Genomic DNA, 25,075 nt, shown 5'->3' on the forward strand with positions numbered 1-25,075 from the left:
ATCCTTAAATCCTATGCTTCAAGTCAAGCAGAAGGCAGACTGATCATTGGGATTCTTCTCTAGTTGATTTTACACATTGATAAAAACTCTCCTTAATGAAAGCCTCATAATACATATAGTCCCGCTGCTTAATTCTTCTCTATTTTAAGGGTTAGGGATCCATTGATGGGGGAAAGGCTATATTACCATGGTTGATATCAGCATTTAAAATGCTGTCTGTAACATCGGAAAGTTAGATGAAAAACAGGATTAAAGGAATCTATTTAGCAGGTGTGTTAAGAATCTGGCAGAAAGGTTTGGTTTGAGTCCAGTGCCACTGAGCTGGTCTGAAAGTCTTCTGTGTTGCTCTGCAGATGGCTAGAGTTACAGAGCATGACAAGAGAAGGGTAGAGAAAATCAGGATCAAAAGGAACTATTGGGTCACTAGGACATTCTTTCAACATTTAGCATCCTGATCAAACTGGCATCTGCAAACAACTGATCAGTCAATGAATATCTGTTTCAGTAAATTAAATCAATATCTGTATTGGACTGTTAGTGAATAACAATTAAGGATTTGATCTGTTAGAAACATTTCACTGGGAATTAATGTATGTCTCCCTCCCTCCCTCCCTCCCTCCCTTCCTTCCTTCCTTCCTTCCTTCCTTCCTTCCTTCCTTCCTTTCTTTCTTTTCCTTCCTTCCTTCCTTTCCTCCAAAGATCTTAAGGCAAAGAAATTATGTGTAATTGCTTTCATCTTTTCATCTCTTTAACTATTCTAAGATTCATGACTGATCTGATATTTGAACTCAGGTCTCCTATATATCCTGTCATCTGTAACTAATTAACAGAGGCTGTACAGGGCTACTTAGACCCTCTAGACTGTCTCATTACTCTGGCAATATGATTTATCTTCTTCCTAACCTGTTCTAGGATCTACCTTGGTTTTGAATTAGACCAGACTTTTGTTCCCACTCCCCTTTTCTGAAGAATGGGGTGACCTTAGCAGATTGCCTCTTCTTTGATTCTCAAGGATTTCTCAGTCACTCCAGGGGCTCTACAGATGCAGCTGCAAGTTCATTTAGTTAACTTCAACCCTGAAGGCTTAGATTCACTTAATGTCTTGTTTTAGCACTCTTTTGTTGTTGCCAGGTTTTGTTTTGTTTTTACTTTTTGAACACAGTCTTTGGGTTGATGTCTTTGAGTTGATCCATTCTGCTTGCTCCAGTGTGAAGTCAGGCCATCTACCTTTTGGGGAAGCAATGATGGCATCATCTTCAGCCCATTACTGGGAGAGGCAGCCTCCCTGATGTTTTCTTGCACCACCATAAATGTAGTATTCTCCCTTCCACTCCCAGTCTTGGTGGTGTAAGCAGGGAAATCCAGTCCATCTGCTGTGCTTCCATTACACCAATGCTTCGGGACCAATGGGCCAGGATGGGCTTTGCCTTCCATTGCCATTTGCTCCCCATGAAAAAAAAAAGTGTGTTTTCAGATTCAGAAATCAAATAGTAAAATGCTGACCATTTCTCTGTCACTGCTCTTTTAAAATGTTCACCGGAAGAAGAGAGAAATACTGACTTTACTTTCCTTGTATTCTATTTCCTCCCTCCCTCCCTCCCTCCCTCCCTCCCTTCCTGGGTGAACTTGAAGAGTTCTCTCAAGTCTCCCCTTCTACCTCAAATAACAGAAAGGCCAGTAAACCTGTTGTCATTTTTTGCTACCAATCCTCAAAAGATGTACACAAAACAGAAAACAGCTGGTATGGATTGGAAGGGGGAAATCCTCCAGTTAGGGGTTGTGTTAATGGCAATCTAGTCATCACTAGAATAAAAGCTGAGAAAGGGCTTAAAATCTGGGAAAGGGTTTTTTTTAAAGCTGGTTTCATTATCAGCTAAGGCAATTTCTTTGAAATTTTAAATATTTTTCCATTTCAGTTTTCACGGTTCCTCTTCCTATTCCCATGATAAATTTCTTAAGTTCACTTTCAGTTGTGTTAAGTTGACTGGATCTCTTCCTTCCTTTGATCTTATAGTCTGACCAAATGTCCTTTAGGCAATATTCTTGGTATACCTCGTTTCTTTAATATTCTTAAGTTTAAACTGTATATTTGCTGCCAATAATTCATGGTCTGATCCAGAGTTTGCACCTGGAAGTGTCCTGGCTAATTGGATTGCGTTTCTCCATCTTTTATTTTCTAATAACTAGTCAATATTATGTTAAAATTGTGCATAAAGTGCTGTCCACATATCAAGTCTGTATTTATGTTGCTCAAAGAAGATGTCAGCAGTGGGAAAACTGTATTCATTGTCTCTTGCATAATTGCAATTGTCAGTTATTCCTAAAATATCCAATTCGTACATTGCATTTCTGTTTTTATAATTTCATAATTTATTTGGTTCTCACATAATGGGACTGCTCAGTAACCTCCAGTGATGCCAGTGGAGGGACCATTCCTTCAATAATAATCCAAGGTAAAATAGAAAGAGAACTGCTAAAAGTAATCCATAAAGGGAGGCAGTAATCAAGTGAACTGAGGGAAGCCAACCCACCAAGAAATGCAACTCCAAAAATCAAACCAGAAGATGGCAAAGGGTAGATCACTTCGGCATAATTTCAGGGAAAATATACTTGAAATATTTAGACAGCTTTCATGAAAGACGATGAGACCTCATGTGGAAGACTCTTCTGTAGCTGCTGAGGAAGAACAATGACTCTTCGTTTAGCGTATTTGGTTCCTGAAGCTGTGGCCAGATAACATCTGCAAGAACATCTGGTCACAGAGAGTGCCAATACTGAATTGGACGAGGAGTACCTGTTGATCCTGAGAGGTCTATAAGATGCCTCAAATAAATATTTTCCAAGCTTAGTACTTATTATAGTAGGGGAAAAATACCAGATGCAGAGATTTTTATGTGTTTCCAAAGGCAAAGCTGAGGTTACCATAAGTGACCTAAAAACTTTCAAACCTACTGATTTAAATGGGAGACAGTTAGATACATATGTCACCTTCTCACTAAGAACAGTGAGATATAGATGTGCTGATTCCCCCCCCCAATAAATAGGGCAGCAGTATTAACATTCTTTTTTTAAAAAAATAGAAACTAATGGACAAAGCATTTTGGTTTCTCTGACCACTGTGTCTTTAAGAAATCTTTAAGTTTAGAAGCTGGCAATCTACAGTTCAGATATGGGTTTGCACAATGCCCAACTATTTTTTGAGTTGAAGTCTGATTTTTTTTCCCTCACTCCTGTTATCTAAAGCAGCTTTCCTAAGCCTAATGCCCTCCAGATGTGTTGGGAACGGTCTCTCCTTGCTCAACATTTAGCTTCTCAACACACAAAGGTGGGGCTGGGGGTGGTTTCTCTTTGTTTTTCTATCAAGGGGCTCCTGTCATCTCTGTAGAGGGCCCTTCCATTAGTGTTTTCGGAATCACTATATACAGGAAAGCATACGCAAAGCTTAAGCTATAGCTAAGCATGTAATATAGCCATAAACAAGCTTGCAGCATAATATGGACACGTTTTCTAGTTATGCTTGGCAACACCTCAAGCATTAAACATTAGCAAGGCCAGTCTGATGGCTAGGAACACTACTGGGAGGGGGACTCAAAAGAGAGCAGAAAGGGGATTCCATGCTTAACCGTCTGCTTGGTTTAGTTGCCCATGTGGACAGTCCTATTAAGTTCAGTGAATCGAAGTCCAGGTAATCAAATACATGACTGCGACAATAGTAATTCAAACTATTGTTTGTTGCCCTCAGGTGGTTGAGATTCTGATTATCAGAAGTCAGAGCAGGATTTCCCTCCCCCCTTCTTTGAACTGGTGTTTTCTTCCTTCTTGTTTTTCAGTATTGGAATAAAAAGGGTTGATTAGAAACATTGTTTACCTCCCAAACAATTTCCCGGCTCAAGATCACAGTGGAAGTTCAGCAATCTGACATGTTCAGATGCAACAATTAACCACAACTATGAGAAATAAACCTTGAAAAAGATATATCTGTGTAAGAGGGGTTTTTTTTTTCTGCTCTTCTTCATTTGTAATGTGAAATAATGGACTCTGGTACCAGTTGTTGAAATCACGCAATCTGGAGATGCTACACAAATGCTGCTGATTCCTTTTATCTGGCTACCTTTCAGATCTCTAACTAATTTCTATGATTTCAGGATGCTTGGTGTAAATAAGGATGCTACCTTGCTATAATTAGGATGATAAAAAAGGCACTCAGTGGGAGAAGAAAAGGCGCAAAAATGGAAGTTGCAGAGGGAAATCAATTTACCTTTCAGGTAAATGATAATGCTTAATTTGCAATCCGATCAGGGGAACCTGAACTTAAACAATAATTTGCTTATTACACCTTGGCTTTTGTGACTTGGCAGTTAATTACCCCTAGGATTAGACAGCCATTTAGATTATGCTAAATTGCCAAATACATCATCTCAACCCTAGCTGGAGGTTCTATTATTTGACAGGTGGCGTAGGAAGCAGTTCAGGAAGGCTATGTATTCATTGGGTTGAGGAAATCTTTCTGAGCGGCTTTTCAGACCAGGAGTGGAAAAAACATCCCTTTTATTCCTGTCGGCTCAAAACAGGATTAATTGATTGGTCTCCCGTGACCCTGGGTGAGAAAACAACTTTATTACAATTTTCCAGTAAAGTATCAGTTTTAGACGCTAGACCTACTGTGTGACAGCAGGCTTCCAGTTCTTGACTGTGCTAACTTGTGCTTTTGGAAAAAAAAGAAAATGACTGGCCCCTAAATGGGAAAACAATAGTCTGAATGATCATAAACAGACAGAGTTTTGGCTGACTTGAAATCCGTATGTCCATGGTAAAGAAATATTTTGATGTTAGATCAGTGGTTTGAGAGGGCATGTTATATTTCTAAAGGGGGGGCAATAGGTTTCTGAAGCAGCACCCCAAGCTAACAGAATAACAGAGTTGGAAGGGACCTTGGAGGTCTTCTAGTCCAACCCTGTGCTCAAGATTATACTATACTATACTATACTATACTATACTATACTATACTATACTATACTATACTATACTATACTATACTATACTATACTATACTATACTATACTATACTATTCCAGACAAGTGGCTGTCCAGTCTCTTCTTAAAAGCCTCCAGTAATGGAGCATCCACAGCTTCTGAAAGCAAGCCGTTCTACTGATAAATAATTCTAACTGTTAGGAAGTTTCTCCTTAATTCTAATTTGCTTCTCTTCTTGATTAGTTTCTGTCAAGGTAATGGTTTAGAAGCTAACCAGCTTGTATAATGTGAGATGAATGATGCAATTTTTGGAATGACTCAGCAGGAGTCTGTATCCCTTTAAGAGCTTAAGATAAAAGGGAAGGCTTTGCTGGAGTCTTTCTCTCTTCCTGTTTCCTGCTGTAATTGCTGTATATTGGAGTTTGCTGAATGACAAGGTGTATGCACCTTGTTTCTAGTGTATATTGTAGATAGTATAATATAAACCACCATGTAATACAAACCACTGTTTACTGTATTTACTCCTGGGTTACCTCAGCACAGTAAGACTGTGCATGTTCTGACAGTTTCCATCCATTGTTTCTTGTTTTGCTTTCAGGTGCTTTGGAAAATAGTTGACCAGCCCCCTCTTCTTTGTGGCAATCCCACAAGGGTGCCCCCTTCAGTTCAATAGCTGAACTGCCAGACCTATGATCAATTTGTCATAATCCTCACATCTCATTCTGTGTGCTGATTTCAGCAGTATAAACACGTGAACTTTCCTTTATTTGTTTATGTATTGTATGGTATGGTCTAGAACAGGGGTGTTAAACTGCCGGCCTGTGGGCCGGATGCGTCATGCCGAAACCACGCACACCCCAGCAACGGAAAAAAAGTTGCGATATGTCACGACACGTCTTGTGACGTTGCGAGTTTGACACCCCTGGTCTAGAATAAAAAAAAATGCAGATGTTAAATACCTTTTTAAAGCTAACAATGACTATAGGAGGATCATAAAGGTACATGATGCTTAGAAGGGAGCCAAGAACAAAAAAAAATGGTTGAGAATTCCTGCATCAGATGACATGTGGTGGTTGCAAAGATTGTCTGCAGCACTACTCAGGCCAAGCTAGGAAAGATACTCCTCCCTTTATACAGGTAGTCTTCAACTTATGACCACAATTGAACCCCAAATTTCTGTTGCTAAGCAAGATATTTGTTAAGTGAGTTTTGCCCCATTTTATGATCTTTCTTGCCAAAGTTGTATCACTGCAGTGGATAAGTTAGTACGATGGTTGTTAAGTGAATCTGGCTTCCCCATTGACTTTGCTTGACAGAAGATCGCAAAAGGTGATCACATGACCCTGGGACACTGCAGCCATCATAACTGTGAGTCGGTTGACAAGCATCAGAATTTTGATCACATGACCATAGGGATACTGCAATGGTCATAAGTTTGTTGAACGGTCATAAGACACCTGTTGTTGGGTTCTTCTGCACATCATTTTCCAACATAAATAGTTCAGCCTCAGGAAATTTTGTGGGAGGCAGGGCCATTTTCCCCACAGGGAACTCATACTAAAGTTCAAAATCCTTCCATATGCTATTATCATGCAAATAAAAGGTTCAGTGTCCAATACCAAGTTTAGCCTCTACTGAAATTGAAAGCCAACTGAATCAGTTGATAAAATAAGTGCATAGCACTTAAGATTTTGAGGAACAGCTGCAAAAGTTTAATTTCTGGCAAAATATCTCAGCCTTAGTCAACAATATCGGAATCAGGAGAAAACCTGGGGTGTAGATCCCAACAGAAAGAGATGCCTTGAGATAAAATTCCAAAGAAAATTGAGACTAAATGTTCTTAAGGAGAATATTTGATATGATCAAAGGCATAGTTGGAAAGAAAACATAATTTAGTAAATTTAGTAAATCATAGACATGTTTTGAACTCAATCAAAAACTTAATTCTTAGCCCTAGCAATACGTATATGGAATAGAAAGTACTTTAAAACATGTATAGATTTTCTCCCTGAGTGAGCATGGAATTACAGGAGAAAGGAAGATTAAGAGAGGAGGAGGAGGAGCAGTTTTACTGCTGAGAAAGATGACTTGTCTCCTGAAAAGGCAATTTAAAATATTCTGTGCTTACTCCTAAATAAATACTTTGCAAATGATGATAATGATGATGATGATGATGATGATGATGATGATGATGATGATGATGATGATGTTGGAAGGGACCTTGGAGGTCATCGAGTCCAACCCCCTGCTCAGGCAGGAAACAAATGGCTGCCCATTCTCTTCTTAAAAACTTCCAGTGTTGGAGCATTCACCGTTTCTGGCGGCAGGTTGTTCCACTGGTTAATTGTTCTAACTGTCAGGAAGTTTCTCATTAGTTCTAGGTTGCTTCTCTCCTTGATTAGTTGCCATCTGTTGCTTCTTGTCCTGCCTTCAGGAGCTTTGGAGAATAGCTTGACTCCTTTTTGTTTGTGGCAGCCCCTGAGATATTGGAACACTGCTGTCATGTCCCCCCTCGTCCTTCTCTTCATTAAACTAGACATACCCAATTCCAGCAACCATTCCTTATATGTTTTAGCCTCCAGTGATGATGATGATGATGGTGTTGGAAGGAACCTTGAAGGTCATCTAGTCCAACCCCCTGTTCAGGCAGGAAACTCTATACCATAGTAGAGATGTTCCTAGCACGTCAGGTGTAAAAACTCTTAATTTTCCCCCCCACACTTTCAAGAGAAAACTGGCACTTTCAGACTGCATCTCCTATTGCTCCTAATGGTCATCCATCTAGAAATGGTAAATGTTGCCTAATACAGTATATCTCAAGACTGGGAGACAGCTCTGTATGAGGAAATTCCAGTTTATTTCCAACAAAATGCAAGTTGTCTGATACACTACAGGGAGATGGTGAATGTGTAGCTTCTGTTTATGTAACAGAACTTTAGTTTCCTCAACTCTCAACCTTATTCATTCTCCAAACCAATATCAATCTTCTAGTCCAGGGGTGTCAAACTGCCAGCCGCAGGCTAGATACGTCACGAGAAAATCGTGCCCACCCCATTGCCGGCAATGGGGGAAAAGTTCCAATACATCGCGCGACGTCACGTGATATCGCGAGTTTGACATGTCTGTTCTAGTCCAATACAACATATGTTGAAAATGATCAAGATAACACTTGAGCACTAAGATACTCTAAGCCACAGAGAGAGAAAAAATCATGGAGAAAGAGAGTGATACTAGGCTCATACCACTGAGTCATAGGTTGATGAAATTATGGAAAAACGTCAGTGAAAGAAAGAGATGGAGAACAGTTGAAATAAGCGTGGAATAGACAGAAAGTGATCAGCTGGACAGCACAAAGAATTAAGGAGAAATGTGATATACTTCATGGATAGCAATCCATGAAAGATGACATTATTAAGAGTGTTTTGAAACAATTGGACGTGTTGGTGTGGGCTAATTAAACCACCAGGTTGTCATATGTCCCTGACACCTGAAGACAGTCTGTCCTAGACTACTTGGATTTTTTCTTGCAATATAGCTATCATATATTCCAAATATGGATTTTTCATAACAATTGATTGAAAAGGACTGTACTCAAACAGTGCAAGTCATATCTGGATGGGCAAAATTCATAACATTAATAATAAGAGAAATAATAGTCATTAACATTCTATTTTTATGAAATTCAGGTGAAAATGAAGGGGAAAATATAAGAATTGAAATAAAGGTATCCTAGAAGAGGACACTGGTAGCTATATTTGTTGTAATTAATTGAAAAATCTCAATAAATGACTTGTGTTGATAGATTTGTGTCACATGATTAAAGATCAACATTTACTACACATTTTTACAGTTGACATGTGGCAAAATTCCCCATATCTCTTGATAACATGATAGGAAGACTTCCTATTTTATCACATACTTTATTAGATTTTGTTCCAGATATACTCTACAATTCTATTTTATCACATTAGTAATTTCAAAGCTGAATTCTTCCAATGAGGACTCTTGGTGATCCTTGAAGAGACGAGGATGGTATTGTGGGGGAGATCAGCAGCCTGATGGTGAATTCTAGCCAGTGCAGTATCTCCACAAAAAGGGAGTGATCATGAGATCACCCATTGCACTCTGGACAGCTACTTCTTATGGCCAACCTGTAGGAATTGGGTTTTTGAGATCAGCTTGTGAGTTGAGTAGCTGAAAGTCAAAGGAGTTCAGTTAACCTCACAGTTGTAATGCAACCTACATGGGGATAAGATTTTCACAAGCCTCATTTCTTAACTACTTTTGGGTATAATTAACTTACAAATAAAGAGAGATTTTCTACTTTGGCAATAATTTTATTTAAGGTTTTAATTACAACAAAAAAAGTTAATGCAAACTAAAAAAAAAGAAAGGAAAAGAATAAGAAGAGTTCAACAAAGCAAAAAAGTGAAAAGAATGCCCCCTCAAGAAAGCAAATTCTCATCACAAGTATAAACAATTTCATAATCTCCTCACTTCCTCTTAGTTAACAAATATAAAACTTTTCATCCCATAATTCATCTCTTAACAATAGGCAAATCAAATAAATAACATCTTTCCCAATCCAGTAAAAAATCCAATCAGAGCTCTAAAATAATATTAATTAACATATATAAAACTCAACATTCAACATCCCAGCCCTTAGCATTAAGCAAACCTCCCTTTAAAAGGCATTAAATGGTCCCAATATCCTGGTATAAACAAAAAAACTAAAGTTTAACATGACAAAGAAGGATGGTTTCCCTTTTAAAAAAGACAAACTCCAATGCACAATATTTTTCCATTCCAAATGCCAACAGTTCCAAAGAAAACCATCCCAAATATCAACATATCTCATTCAAATAAACATTCCCTATCTCAACTCTAAACTATAAATAATTCTACATTTAGCAAATATAATGTAATGCCAGCATTTGAATATAAACAAAAGATTAAAATTTAACATAATGAAGAGGTATAATTTCTCCTTTAGAAAAAATAAGTTCACAAAACATCCTTACCTTAAGTAAAAAGGCAGTTAGATGCAGAGCCAGTTTAAATGCTAACAAATTAGGATGCATAAAGTAACTGTAGGGGAAAATGCTTAAACATCATATTAAATGTAAGCAAATCTAATAAACCACATTTTTCCCATTTGAGATATCAGCGAATCCAAAGAGCATCAACCAAAATGACAATACTATATAACCCACTTTAACCCTGGTCAAGTAAACCAACGTTATATTCCTTTTTTCCTTTTTATACAGAATTTTTTTTGTCTGTAATCCACTTAGTCCTTGATTTGAATTTCAATGCTATATAACAGTCTTTTTAATAAGCAAAAAAAATTGTTACAATTGGTCTCTGGAATTGTCATTTTTATTTCCTTCTTAATTTTTAAAACTACATCCAATTGTTTCATTATATCTAATGACAAATTATAATTCAAATTTTCATTCAGTTGTTCTTGGATAGACTTTGTTGCATATATTTTGCTATAACAACTTCTTCTGGGAACATAGCTGACATAATTGATTCGAAGTCCCAATGCAGTTACCAGTGCAGTTCCTCAAAGATATCTCTGAATGCCATTATATATCACTTGTCTTATTATATGTCAAAAATAAATTCTCTTTCCCACAACATGCATTTATTCTTTAAAATTTAATATTCAAATACAATACTCCAATGCTTTCTGAGTCCTTAATCCACTTAAAATTTTCTGTACCTTGTCTTATTTTTGCTGTTTATTTTAAATTCTTAAAGATTATAAAGGTACATTTTCATTTTCTTATATTAAGGACTGAGGGCAATCTCCTGGTATTTGCAATCTTGTCACTCTGAAGTTGTCTAACTTCTTTGAAGCGGTTAATAGGCAATTTCTGAAAGTAGCTAACAAAGGACTTATTGTCTTTTAAACAGGCTCCATGTGTGAATGGAGCAATTATGGTGAATTCCTTCATCTCCCAATTCTCCCCCCACCACTTCCAGACACAACTATCTTGCTGTCTCCTTCTGACAATCAACCATAAGGTGAAGTGCTTGGGTGATCTCACATCCTCTCTTTATCCAGAGAGGACTAAAGGAGTTGATCTACTCATTGGCTCCTATTCATGACCGCAAATGTTGGATCCACGTTTTATAGAGTTATTTTCAGTTTGCTATCTTCCTGGAAGTCCCTAAAAATTGGTGTAAAAAAGCTAGAAAATTCTGTGTTCAAATACATATTGTGTTTCCCCGAAAATAAGATCCGGTCTTATAACTTTTTTGCCACCAAAAGAGGCAGTAGGTCTTATTTTCGGGGATTTCTTTTTTCCTTGATACCTGCCTCGCCTTGCAGTGGCAGCACCAACAGCCCTGTCCAACAGGAGCTGTGTGGCCTATCACGCCGTGCCACCGCCATGAGACAAGGCAGGTGGGGGAGGGGGTGGAGCTGCCCCAAGCACCTCATAGGCACCCAAACATTTTTCCCCTGGAGATCTGACGGAGACTAGAAGCTCCATCTGTTTTGGAATGGGGCACTTGGAGACGAAGCTAATCACTCTTTTTCAAAGCACCCCATTCACAAGCAGATGGAGCTTCCAGTCTCTGTAAGATCTCCATTCGGGTGAAAAGCATTTGGGTGCCTATGGAGTGCTTGGGAATGAAGCAATTTCCAATCACTCAGTTTCCAAGTGCCCCATAGGCACCCAAATACTTTCCCCCCACCTCTGCCTCTGCATCCACACACAGACTTATCTCTCTGTGGGCTGCGGCTGCTGCCAGACACCATTGGTCCCCACGCTCACTGCCGCTTGTGTTGGCCAAGCCCCGCTGGGCTTATTTTTGGGGTAGGGCTTATATTAGGCCCACCCCAAAAAATCAGGCTAGCGCTTATTTCCAGGGTAGGTCTTATTTTTGGGGAAACACAGTACATTGATCCAGAAGATTTTAAAGATTAATATACAATTGAGACCAGAAGTTTTTCTTCTAGGATTGTTGGACAATCACTTGGAAAATAGTCATGGAATTTGGCTTTTGTACACGATAACTGCAGCGAGATTATTATATGCACAAAGATGAAAAGATTTAGCACTACCCACAATGGAGGAACAGTTGATGAAGATGATAGAACTTGCTCAGATATTGACTTATTTGGTCAGAGACAAGATAACATCTACATTTACTGCTGAAATGTAGTGATGTGTAGTAACTCCCTATAGAAATAGAAATCATTGCACTGATTTCAGCATAGATACTTTTATGAACACTAAAGCATTTAGATGTAACTCCAGTGTAATAAAGAAGGATCTCATGTAGCTGAAAGGCTAAACTCTGTCACTATATTTGTAAATGGCTATTTTCTTTTTTTACAAAACTTATCATAATGAAATAAATCATTTAGTTTGATTTGAATGTGACACAAACTGTCAAGAAACTGGCCTTACATTCAAATATTAATATGATATTTTTTTAATTTCAGAAATGAAATTGCTCTCTCATCAATCAATTTATTTTTACGTTGCTATAGCTACCAATTAAACCTGTTCACATTTTAAACTCTAGTGCTTTTCCTTTTTGAAACTGGGTTTATTCTTCAAGCCTGTGTAATTGAATTTGAGAACTCATAAATAACTTTAATTTTCAGTAACATTTTTATTTAAAGGCTGTATAGCAGCGGTTCTCAACCTATGGGTCGTGACCCCATTTGGGGTCGATCGACCATTTCACGGGGGTCGCCAAGCAAGGCTGTCCACCATTTTTTCCCCCTTACCTCCCTTGAGCTGGGCCAGCTGGTGGTCGGCCTGCTCCGTCTCTGCCGCTTGCCAGCTACGCCTCGGCCGGCGCAGGGGGCGGAACCACGCATGCGCGGCGCTCCCGGGCAGGAAAAGTCCTTGACTTACGACCGGTTTAGTCCTCGACTTACGACCGGTTGGGGGTCACGGCATTAAAAAGGTTGAAAATCACTGCTGTATAGGTTTAAAAAAAAGTCAGCAAAAGAGATTGGAGGACCAGATGCTTCAGAATTAGGTGTTTTATTCATGGCTATTGATTTATTTTTTAAAACAAACAAACAAAATGCATTTCAAAATAATCTGTTCTTTATTTGTTAAAATCTGCAAGATTAGAAGGAATGATCAGAAGGAATTAAGAGCTTAAATCTGATTTTAAGAACTGCCCTTCCAAAAAAGACAAAATTTGAAGAAGAGGTATCTGAGAATCAATAGAGTCTATGCTAAAGGAATGGGTAGATTGGTAGCTTTAGGCCAGCATTTTTCCAATTTGGCAGCTATAAGATGTGTGGACTTCAACTCCCAGAATGCCCCAACCAGGATTAGGGTTTCTTCTTATTACTTTGTGTGGGGTTGGCAAGTGTCTCTTACACAGACTTTATGGTCTACTGTGAATCGGAAAAATGCAAACCTAGAGCATCACTCAAAGAAGAAATGAAAAATAGCAATCCTTTATTTTAACTTATGGCATTTTCACACCATCAGAATTTCCACCAGCATGCTTTGCAAAGAACTTGTTCAATGTTGACACTGAAATATAGAGAATATCAAAAAATACAACGTGGGACATGAGTTCTCTCCTTTCTTTCCTCCAACTAATAAACAGGATATAACAAAAAGCATTATTTAATCAATGGCCTGCCCCCTGACTTATCATCGGTTATAAAATAGAAACATCTACTCAGTCTCAATAAAATATTTTTTTCCCCATCCTCACCGTGTATTTCGATCTTTTTCAGTACTGAATAGCTCTAGGCATTTGCTGGGATGTGAATTGAGGCAGAGAAGACTGATTGTAATAAATAAACAAAAGCAGATTGAAATCCTCAAAAGGATTTTAATCCTCCTCTTTGCCACCGTTCCTCTGTTGCTTTTAAAAGCCCCCATGAGTTGTAACAGTGAAATGCTGCTGGGCTGGCAATTTTGATGCTCAGTGTTTTTCCCCAATACTGTGACCAAAGTTGTATATGTCTATTATGGCTAGATTAGTAAAAGAGGCAGTGGTAGGATTCAGCCAGTTCGCATCACTTCGGCAGAACCGGTAGCTAATTTTTTGGTTGCCCAGGCCCAGAATGGACTTCCGGAAGCAGCATCCACACAGAGAACCGGTTGTTCACATATTTGAATCCCACCACTGGAAAGAGGTGAGTGCTGAACAGCAGTTGCAGGAAGATACAACCCCAGAAATTTCAGTTGAATCTCTAATGTGGATATGAGGACAGGAGTAAAAAATAAATAAATAGTGGCCTTTCCTGAGCACAGGATCTGAGAGCAAGTAAGGGAAGAACCATCTGCAAAGGCTGTAGAACCCCCCAGTGATTCCAAAGAAAATACAAGTTTTGCTGCAGTTCCAATAAGCGGGAGTAGAATTACAAACAAATTGCTTCAGCTTCCCAAAATTAATTTGTTCATGAGATCAATCAAATCCAATGCGGATTCCAAAGTGGAATGGAAGTACCTGTTGCTCTTGGCTTCCTGGAGTAAACTTGCTAGGTTAGAATAAACCGGCTGAGCTCATTCTATTTTATTGTAAAGCTACATCGGCAGAACTTTGCAAGTCTGAAAGTACAATTTTCTCCCCATCTCCTTTATAACCCAAGAAACAAGGAAGGGTCTCTTAGGGGACTCTTGCCTCACCCGCTATCCAGTTGTAGGCTATGCTATCTCTTATCTGACTGTTCTTTGGCAGCATCTCCTTGCTCAACCTCCCAAGGTTTTTCCCACATACCACTAGTTTCTCGGATAACCATTGAGCCAGAAGGTTCTAAGAAAGAATCTGTCAATTAACAAGGAAATTGCCAGAACCCCCCCCCCCCAACAAATAGATCGTGATATTTGGCCTAAGGAATTACAGAAATGATTTTTTTTAATGAAGCATATTAAATTTAATACCTATTGTCTTCCCATTGAATAAAACACAAATAAGAACCCTAATCAGGGAAATTCAGTTGCTAGTCAAGTGAGATATGATCTGCATCAGATATTTGTGCCATTTGCGGTGTCAACAAGTGACAAAATGAAGTGGTATGAGCATTATTGCAATTTCATGCTTCTACTAAATCTGTCTCTCAATGAAGTTGGCATGATTCAGCTGCCATAAGGACTTGAGCCCACTTTCCCTAATATGATGCTCTCTAGTTGTATCACAATGCCCATGATATTCAGTCAGGAAATCATGAGGTTAGAACATGCCAGAGGTGGAAAACACGGTCTATCAAACCTCTCTAGGGAGATGCTGTTTTACTTACCAGAACAAAATGGTTGTATGGAATGAGTACATTTTGCTATGCATTGTACTATATTTCTGTGCAAGCAGGTCTAATTATGATTACATTTCTTTACTAGTTGACAGTACAAGGCAGGTGATCAAGCTATATCAGATAGAAAAAAAATCAATCCAGGACAGATTGCTTATTATAAGGCCATACATGAAGACAAACTACTTAATAATCTATATAAATAAAAATGTAAATGTTTGTTTGTTCAAAATCTTAAATCTCCAAAAGTTCTTCACCGATTGCTTTGAAATTTTGACACAATGTTGCATTCGAATATGTGCGTGTTTTTATATACCTATATTATATAGATGTCACACCTGTGACAGGTAAAAATATGCTTTTTGGGAAAAACAGCGGCATCTATTGGACGTAAAAACAACACACACTTTTACCAGACTGAGCCACAGCAATGCGTGGCTGGGTACAGCTAGTAATAATAATAATAATAAAGTTGGAAGGGACCTTGGAGGTCATCGAGTCCAACCCCCTGCTCAGGCAGGAACCCTACACCGTTTCAGACAAATGGCTGTCCAGTCTCTTCTTAAAAACTTCCAGTGTTGGAGCATTCACCACTTCTGGAGGCAGGTTGTTCCATTGGTTAATTGTTCTAACTGTCAGGAAGTTTCTCCTTAGTTCTAGGTTGCTTCTTTCCTTGATTAGTTTCCATCCGTTGCTTCTTGTCCTGCCTTCAGGCGCCTTGGAAAATAGCTTGACTCCCTCTTCTTTGTGGCAGCCCCTGAAATATTGGAACACTGCTATCATGTCCCCCCTCGTCCTTCTCTTCGTTAAACTAGACATACCCAATTCCAGCAACTGTTCCTTATATGTTCCTTATATGTTTACCACCGATCTTAAAAGAACAACAACAACAACAAACATTGCAAGTTCAGATTAGCAGCACATTTTGGTTAATTTGTAGCTCTTTTGATATTGGGATGCAGGAGCCAAAGATCTAACTCCCCCCAAAATCAGTCCATGCATTTTGGACATATTATGTGTTTTCTCCTAAAAGCTATCTTAACAAAGTATTCCCAATTTACGTATATTACATAGGATCTTGTGCTTTTTTTCCCTTTTAATCCTTTCTTCTTTCTATCCAGAAGATCTATTTAATCTAATAATATAATCCTCAAATTTGGAAAGTCTAAAATCAGTTGCCTTTATAACCATGTTGGATTTATTATTAGTTCAGAATAATGTCATTTGTTTTTAAACTGAAGTCTCACTTGGGTAATATATCCACAGACAATTTAACCATAGGTAGCTTCTATTTAGGAAAATAAAAAATAAAAAAGAGAGAGAGAAGAAAACTAGAACTTTTTAATGTAGCGATGACCAGTTTGAACTCTGGGAAAATTCCAAGAAGATTTATTCCTAACATCATTTAATAACATTTGTTTGGATAGTCAGTTATTATAGCCATCCATATAAAACTCATAGGCCAACACTCTGTTCTAAATATGTTCTTCTGAAATGTATTCAGAATTTCAATTTTTTTCATTTTTCATTTTTCTCTTTCTTGGGATTTCAACACATTCTGTAAATGAAAATAATTTCTTTCCAGAAACTTTCCTTGAAGACATGTAATATATAAACTTTCTTATCTCTCTTTCCTCTCCGGTATTTCTTCTTATTGTTTAAGAGGAACATTCATTAACTTACAATATTTACACACTGATCACAGAATTTTTGGTATGGCTACTCAGAGGTACGCCTCATTGAGCTCAGTGGGGATTACTTCCATATAATTGTATGATTTTTTAAAAAAATGTGGATTGTTGTAATTTCCAGAGGGTGCAGTAATGACCTAACGAGGTCATCAGAGGAGGAAGGCAAGGTGGACTATTTTGGCCTTTTTAATTTTTTTTGTTTGAAGGAGGTCAATTTAGCATGGATAGGTTAAACACACTGGAGTCTCTTTTTTGTAATATTTTATTAATATTCCAATTTTACATTTGTGTATTTAAAAAGCAACGTGGTGACTGTGTTAATCAATAATTCCATGACAAAATCTTTAGTGCAAATCTCAGGTTACAGCAACAAATATTTCTTCTCTTTTTCCCTTAACATTTACTGTCTCATATTCAGACTAGTACATTTCTAATTATATCAACTCAATAAAAACATTATTATTACATTTATCAATAATTTTTTAGCTTATATATATATCTTAATTACATTCAATCTTTATAAACAATCCATATCCTGTTATTAATTTTTATATAAATTTTAACTTCTCATCAATATTCCAATTTAACCTTTAATATCCATAATTTTCAAACCTTGGATAACCAAGATTTCCCTTATCTCACTTCATAACAAACTATAATGTCCAAAATACACCTTTTATTTATCAAAGACACTGGAGTCTTTGATACACGTGGTTAGTTATTTTCCCCAAATTAGAATGTTTGAGGAGATAATTACCAAGAAGACAAGTCTTAGATGCAGAAGTGAAGTCATCAGGATTCCTGCAACAAGAATAGAATATCGCATTCTATTGTAATATACTTCTGATAAATAAATAAAGAATTGGAAACATGGCATACGATGTTGCAAAGGAATGTGCAAGCTTCCAGATCTTTCTTTATTTCCAAGAAGGTGCTATAAGTATTCTTAAGAGGGGGAAATAGTCGATAATATGCTTTATGTCCAGAAAAGTGTGCCCAAATTCTGGATTGCAATAATCCTGATTACCCTTAGATGGCAAACTCTTCGCTGTTTACAGCTATGTAGTGGCTTTTGTATGTTCCCAGTCTGAATCTGGTAATTTCTTCCTCAAAATTCTAAATGTGTCGATCAGTTTGAAAAGTTGGCAAGCTCTTTCTTTGAGTGGAAAGTTCAATGAAAAACTGCTCATTTTAAAATTAGATCTTGGGCAGAACAGAAGCATTAGTATTTTCAAATATCTGTCCTTCAAATATTTGAAAAATGCTATCATTGTTTTTTTTTTTTTCCTTCATTTTTTCCTACCCCCTCCCATTCCTTCTCCAATCCTCTTCTCAAATTACTTCCATCTTTTCTCATACAATTTATTTCCCATATTCTTAATCGCCTTCTTCTGAACTTTCCTCATTTTTTTTGATGTCTTTCTTAGTGTATCACTTGAAATATCTGACCATATTTCAGATGATGTATAATCCGTTACAATATCTAACAACTTGGAAATTATCCTAACTTCTGCCAATTCTTCCTAAAACTGCATAAACATTTTTTTTACAGTCACGCTATCCTTCTGAATCATGTTTACCTCCTGAAATTCAAAATGCCTTTACACATATTAGGGCCATAACAATTTTTGTCATTTTTATAGCAGCCAGGTTTGTTGAAAATGATAATGAAAGTTTACCTCAGCACAAAAACTTTGCATTTGATTGGGTGGGATTATCACTTTGGGGCAAGCTTTCCTGAATAATCCAGGTTATTTTGAATTGTATTAGTAACTTTGCATATATTAGCTACTTTGAGTTTTATTTACCTGCAGATATAATAAGGATTCTCAAAACACCTTAATTACATAGTTGAGTTTAAAAAAAATAAGTCAAACAAAAGAAGGGTACTGGATTCAGGACAGAACTACAGTATGAATAAATCACCTTCAATAAAATGTTCTTCCATTCTTCTTTTTTTCCTTCTGTTTTCCCCTTTGGCCTGACTTGAGATTATGTTTAGTAATTTCCTTTTCAGGAACTCTTACCTATCTTAGCTTGCTGTCTCTATTATTTTATCTTGCCATGAAGTCCTTACCTAGCATTTATCTGAAAAATCACCTTTTCTGAAATCTAAGATACAGGATTGATGTAAGCATCACAATCATACTTTTCTAAAACTCTGATAGCTCCTTGACCAAACCTTCCCTACTGATTAGGTCAAATAAAGAATGTAAACTGATCCTCTCCACTTTAGGAAAGAGGAGTTTGTCAACCAACTATGCCAAAATTTATTGAAGGTTCTGTATTAGCAGAGTTCTCTTCAACAGATGCTAGGTACATCTCTATATGTATGAATAAAAATTTTCCCCATATTAATGCTGTAAAAGGGAATATTTCTAATTCTTAGTAAAAAAAAAAAAAAAGAGCTGGGAAAGATTTTTTCCCACTTTTATTTTCATTTATTTAATTATTTACAGGCTGATTATAAAAGATCAGATAGAGCAGGTAACCATGGTCTCTCGTCATATGACAGAAATGCCAAAAATGAAATTTTTCAAGTTTCAATGCAATGCAATCTGCTCCAAGTATCCAGCGATAAAATGGCAAATGTTTTCCAGAACGCACTTATTTTTGACAATTTGATCTTGAATGTCTCAATGGGGGAGTACATTTGCAAATGTGCAACTTGTTGCCATACGAGCTTTAAGAATGGAACCCACTTTACAGTATTTAACTGTAGCAGTCCTTTGATTGCAACTGATCTCAAAAGACTGCATAGCTGATTTCTAAAACTGTTTTTTCCCCCATGCGCCCCTTACAGGACATTTAATAACTCTTTTCAAAGTGTATTAGCACCTGTCACAAACTCTTGATCATAAAAAAAAAATAGTCTGGGGGTTTCTTTGTGTGTGTGTGTATGTTTCATAGACCCCAGTTTTGCATTTTCAGTTATTTTACTTATTTGAGCTGAAATGCCTTCTAACCTTATTGTAGACACTTAGGAATTATTGAGTCCAATTTGACAGCTGCGCCATTATTTCAGCTGCAGATGTCTTTTGAAGAACAGTCACTGGGTCTTCCATATGCAAAGACTGTCAATTCTACTCCCTTTACTGTAGGTTTCTTTTTTCCTGATAAGATTCTTTGAATCCTCCACTTGCTTGAGTTGTTCTTTTTACCATGGCACTGGATTGCAGAAATAAATAATAGAGTCGATAAAGTGAAAAAATCCTGAAAGCTAAATATCTTTTGCAAGTATCCTGAAACCTAGAACAAAATTAAGAGAGGTTACCATTTGCAATTCCTTTTGGCATATTCTGCTTTGCAGTCTAGAATTGTCATGTTGATTACTAATTTACTTGTGACATTCTCAAGCAATTACTGCTTCTTCCACATAGTTGAAAGCACTCTGGAAATTCATGAAATAATATATGTCAGTTGGGATGAGGTGGGGATGGGAGGGGCATTATTTCTCACAAGTTAACTTACGACACATGATTATTCCAAATAAATAGAGCCATGAAGCTTTCTCTTCATCAAGATTAACATATGACCACCATCTTGAGCACTCTTGCAAATGCCTTGACTTGTCTTTTGTGTTAGAAACTGCAGAAATATGTTATTTTCCTACTTAACCTACAGTAGCGGCCAAAATTGTGGAAACCTTTTGGGAAAAGTGTACATTTGATGGCTAATAACAACACTTTTTTTGGAGTAGTACCATAAAATTATATATCAATAGAAAGATAATTTAATCAAGAATGTAATGCAACAATGTTTGTTCAATTATCTGTATTCTATGAAATGTTATAGCCAAATAATCAGAAAAAGAAAGTACAAATTGCTTAGGTTGATATCAGGTAGCTTTCCTTCATCTGATTGTAGCCAATGAGCATGAGTGTTTAGAGAGCCAATCAGGTGTCATCTTGTTTTGGCAATGAGCCAATCAGATCACAGTAGGATTCAGTTATTGATGTCATGTATTGAAGCTGAGAGGATGACATTTGTCAGTGTGTTATGTAATCACTATCAAGTTGGTTGCATTTCTTTGTGTTCTTTCATTTAGTGAGTTTGTAAAACATAATAAAATTAAAGTAATGGTGCAAAGAGTTGACTGGTTGCCCAGAAAGCGATGTAAAATAGTATTATTAAGTGAACAAGGCTACAGTTATAAAGAAATTAGAAGAAAAATTGGTGGAAACTTAACCAAAGGTGGCATTTCTAAGTTTTTGAAGAGGTATTAGGAGACTCAGTCACTACAAAATCACACTGGTAAAGGCAGAAAAAGGTGCACAAAAGCAGGTGAAGATACAAGAACCAAGAAACTGTGCCTATGTGACAGAAGAAAATCATCTGGGTATATACAAGATGAAATGGCGCAATGCAATATGAAGTTGAATGCAAGGACTGTTCGGGGCAGACTGCAGGAATTTGGTATAAAATCTAGAATTCAACGAAAAAAGCCACTTTTAACTCTCAAACAAAGGTTGAAAAGACTAAACTGGGCTAAAACCCATGTTACCTGCACAGAGGAACAATGGGACAGTGTTATTTGTAGTGATGAGACCAAGATCTCCCTGTTTGGTAGTGATGGCATAAAATATGTAAGGAGAAGAAACAGAGAAGATTTGCATCATGATTGCATTACATGTATGATGTACCGTGAAACACCCAGTCAGTGTTATGATGTGGGTTGTATGACATCACAGGTGTGGGCAGAATTTGTGTGATTAATGGGAATATAAATGGCCAAAAATACATCAATGAAATACTTGAGCCCAAACTGAAGCGTTCTGCACATGATCTTTTCCAAGACAATGAAGCATTTATATTTCAACAGGATTCAGCTCCATGTCATCTTGCTGCTGTGTGCAAAAAGTGGTTTCAAGATAATCATATTCCACTGCTGGAATGGCCTGGGAATAGCCCAGACCTTAACCCAATTGAAAATCTATGGAGCCAACTAAAGAAACTTGTTAATCAGAAGCGACCCAGCAATAAAACCAAGTTAATAGAAGCAATCATTCAATCTTGGTTTCACATTATAACAACTGCAGAACTAAAGGACTTGATTCACTCCATGGGAAGATGTTGTAAGGCCGTAATTCATGCTAAAGGTTACCCAACTAAGTATTAACTGACATGGTGATAATTTTTGTATATCACATTTTTTCTATGGTGATAATTTTTGTATATCTCGCTTTTTCTATGTGTTTCACTTTTCTTCTTTATAACTGCTATTCTAATAGCAAATCCTTCGTAAAAGTTATTGCATTACATTCTTGATTAAATTATCTTTCCATTGGTATATAATTTTATGGTACTACTCCAAAACAAGTGGTGTTATTAGCCATCAAACCTCAAATGTACACTTTTCCCAAAAGGTTTCCACAATTTTGGCCACTTCAGTTTTTGTATCTTTTGAGCAATCTGATTTTCAATTGGTATGAATTCTCGCCACATCTCACTTCCTAACTCTTGACTCCATAGCAATGAAAGATCACTTATGAAAGAAACAAATAGAATTTAAGATATTCTTAAATGCGTTGAGGCAGTTTATGGCTAATATTCAAAAATAGACAAGATTACTTTCCTGTAATATGGATTCTAAGCTTGTATTTGGAGGAACAGCAGGGTGACCACAGAAGCAAGAACCTGAAGTCAAATACCAGAAGTCCCAAAGTAAACAAGATCAAATGCTACTGAGAGGACCTGTATGTAACAGTGAAGTTGGTCAATGTAATTTACTTCGCTACCTTCACTGTGTCTTCAGGTAGCTATTTAACAGAGCTTCTTCAGCTGCTGAAATGACTATAAAAAAAAACCAGTTCCAGTAACCAAAAGTGGTAGACTACTCAAAAGCTTATTGTGACAAATTTGCACCCTTTTGATCCACGTTCTTCAGAAGATGTGAAGCTCCAGAAACACTTTGCGAATTATCTTGCCCTGTTTACACTGGTCCGGTCCCAGGTTGAATAACAAATGACCTGGATGACTTTTGCCAGGAATGACAGAGTATCCTCCTTACAACAGACAGACAGACAGACAGACATTTTATTTCAGTCATTGACCAATAAAAGTACAATCAATAACGAACAACACAAAACTATCCCCTAACAACCAGAATTATTAGCAACCATTGGTGGGCGAAGCTTACACATAATGTAGCAGAATTTTGCTACTTTTAGAGAAATTTATCTTGATTTAAAGAATAGTGGAAATAAAAGCTATCAGAGTGTCCCTGAAATTTAAACAAAAGGCGGCAAATGTCTCTGTTAGAACTGGCACTATAGAAGTACATGGGCTACAGTACCTACAGTACCTATAGTACCTATATCACAGGGGCTGTATCAGAATTCAAATGGAGTTTTCCTAGATTTTCCTTCCAGGACAGCTGTGGGAAAACATGAAATTGAAAGACAGGGGTCTCCTAAATTTGGAAACTGTGATGTACTATAAATATGAGGTTTGTTTAAACACTAAAATTTGGTTATTTACAATTGTATTATGAGAGAAAGCAGCCATTTGTGTTTGACCTTCTGTATCTAAGATGCTTTGCTTTAGTATTGATCTAGCTCAGGGGTCTTCGAACTTGGCCCTTTTATGACTTGTGGACTTCAACTCCCAGAATTCCACAGCCAGGATGGCTGGCACCACTGGAGAAACCATAGAGGCTCATCTTCTTTTCTATTGCTATTTCCTGGAAGATTTGTATTGTCCTATTGACTTTCTAGACCTCACATTGACTTCTGATGCATGAATACAAGACGCTTTGGATCAGACCAAGGATTTTGTAGTCCAGCATATTGTATCAGTGACTAACTAGATACACAGCTATTTATTAGATTTCGCCCTGCATGCAGGAGCCCAAGGCATATGAACAAGGAGGTAATAAAATCCTGTTCCACTGGTGTTCCTTAGTAGCTGGATTCTGAATGTATGCTGTCTATGATTCAAGAATTGTAAGACACCAAGACACATATATGAAATGAATTTGTCTAGTTCCCTTTAAAAAAAATGCAACTAGATCCTTTTAAAAACATCTAAATTGGTAGTGTTGCCTCAACTGATCACATGGTTTAACTATGTTAAATAACTTTCTGTATCGGTTTCAATGGATGAGCTCAATTTCTAACAGCATAATAGGGCAAGGGGAAAGGCCTCTGGCTACAGTATGATTTTATAATATTTTTGGTCACATTTCCCTATACTTGCTTATAAACTAACAGAAAAAGCCCAGACACTGTAGTGTTTCCTTGTAAAGGAACTGCTATAGCCTATTAATCACATTGGTGGTCCTTTATTGGATTTTTTTCCAGCATCTTTTTATATGTACAAGTCAGATACCATCAACCATTAGTTCTCCCAAAAGTGTTTTTTCATAAGGCAAATGGACTTTCTTTTTTTTCCTTTGAAGACATTTTGCTTCTCATCCAAGAAGCTTCTTCAGCTCTGAGCTTCTTGGATGAGAAGCAAAACATCTTCAAAGAAAAACCAGAAAGTCCAGTTGCCTTGTGAAAAAGCACTTTTGGGGTAATTATGACCTGGATGACTGAGAATCTGCATAGACATCAACCATGGGGTTGTTTTTTTTTGTATTTTATTCTCATTTAATAGCAATAGCGCTTAGACTTTTTTTTTTAGTTTTGAATTTTTATTGATTTTCCAGTTTTACATTTAAATATCTGAAAAGCAACGTGGCAGCTGGGTTGGTTCATAATTCAATAACATACAAATTTCTTTAGTACAGATCACTAACTAGTACATTAAACATTTCCTCTCTTTTTCCCTTGGTATTTACTGTCTCACATTTAATACAATTCTTATTATATCAATTTGGTACAAATATCTTTTTTACATTTATCAATAATTTTTAGTTTGTACATAATCTTAGTCATTTTAACATTCAATCTTTTTAGACAATCAACATCCTGGTAAGTTTTTCCCAATTTTTAACTTCCCATTAATATTTAAATTTAACTCCTGGCTGGTACTGGCAGCTCGGGAGGGTACACGAGCCTGGTTCCAGGGAATTGTGAACGCTTCCTTGCAGGAGGGTGTCTTCCCTGCGGCCCTTAAGGAGGCCGTTGTGAGGCCCCTCCTCAAGAAGCCTTCCCTGAACCCAGATGAGTTGGCTAACTATCGCCCGGTCTCCAACCTTCGCTTTATGGCGAAGGTT

Source organism: Protobothrops mucrosquamatus, unplaced genomic scaffold (genome assembly GCF_001527695.2).
Source record: "Protobothrops mucrosquamatus isolate PMUCROS unplaced genomic scaffold, P.Mucros_1.0 scaffold1317, whole genome shotgun sequence".
Taxonomy (NCBI): domain Eukaryota; kingdom Metazoa; phylum Chordata; class Lepidosauria; order Squamata; family Viperidae; genus Protobothrops; species Protobothrops mucrosquamatus.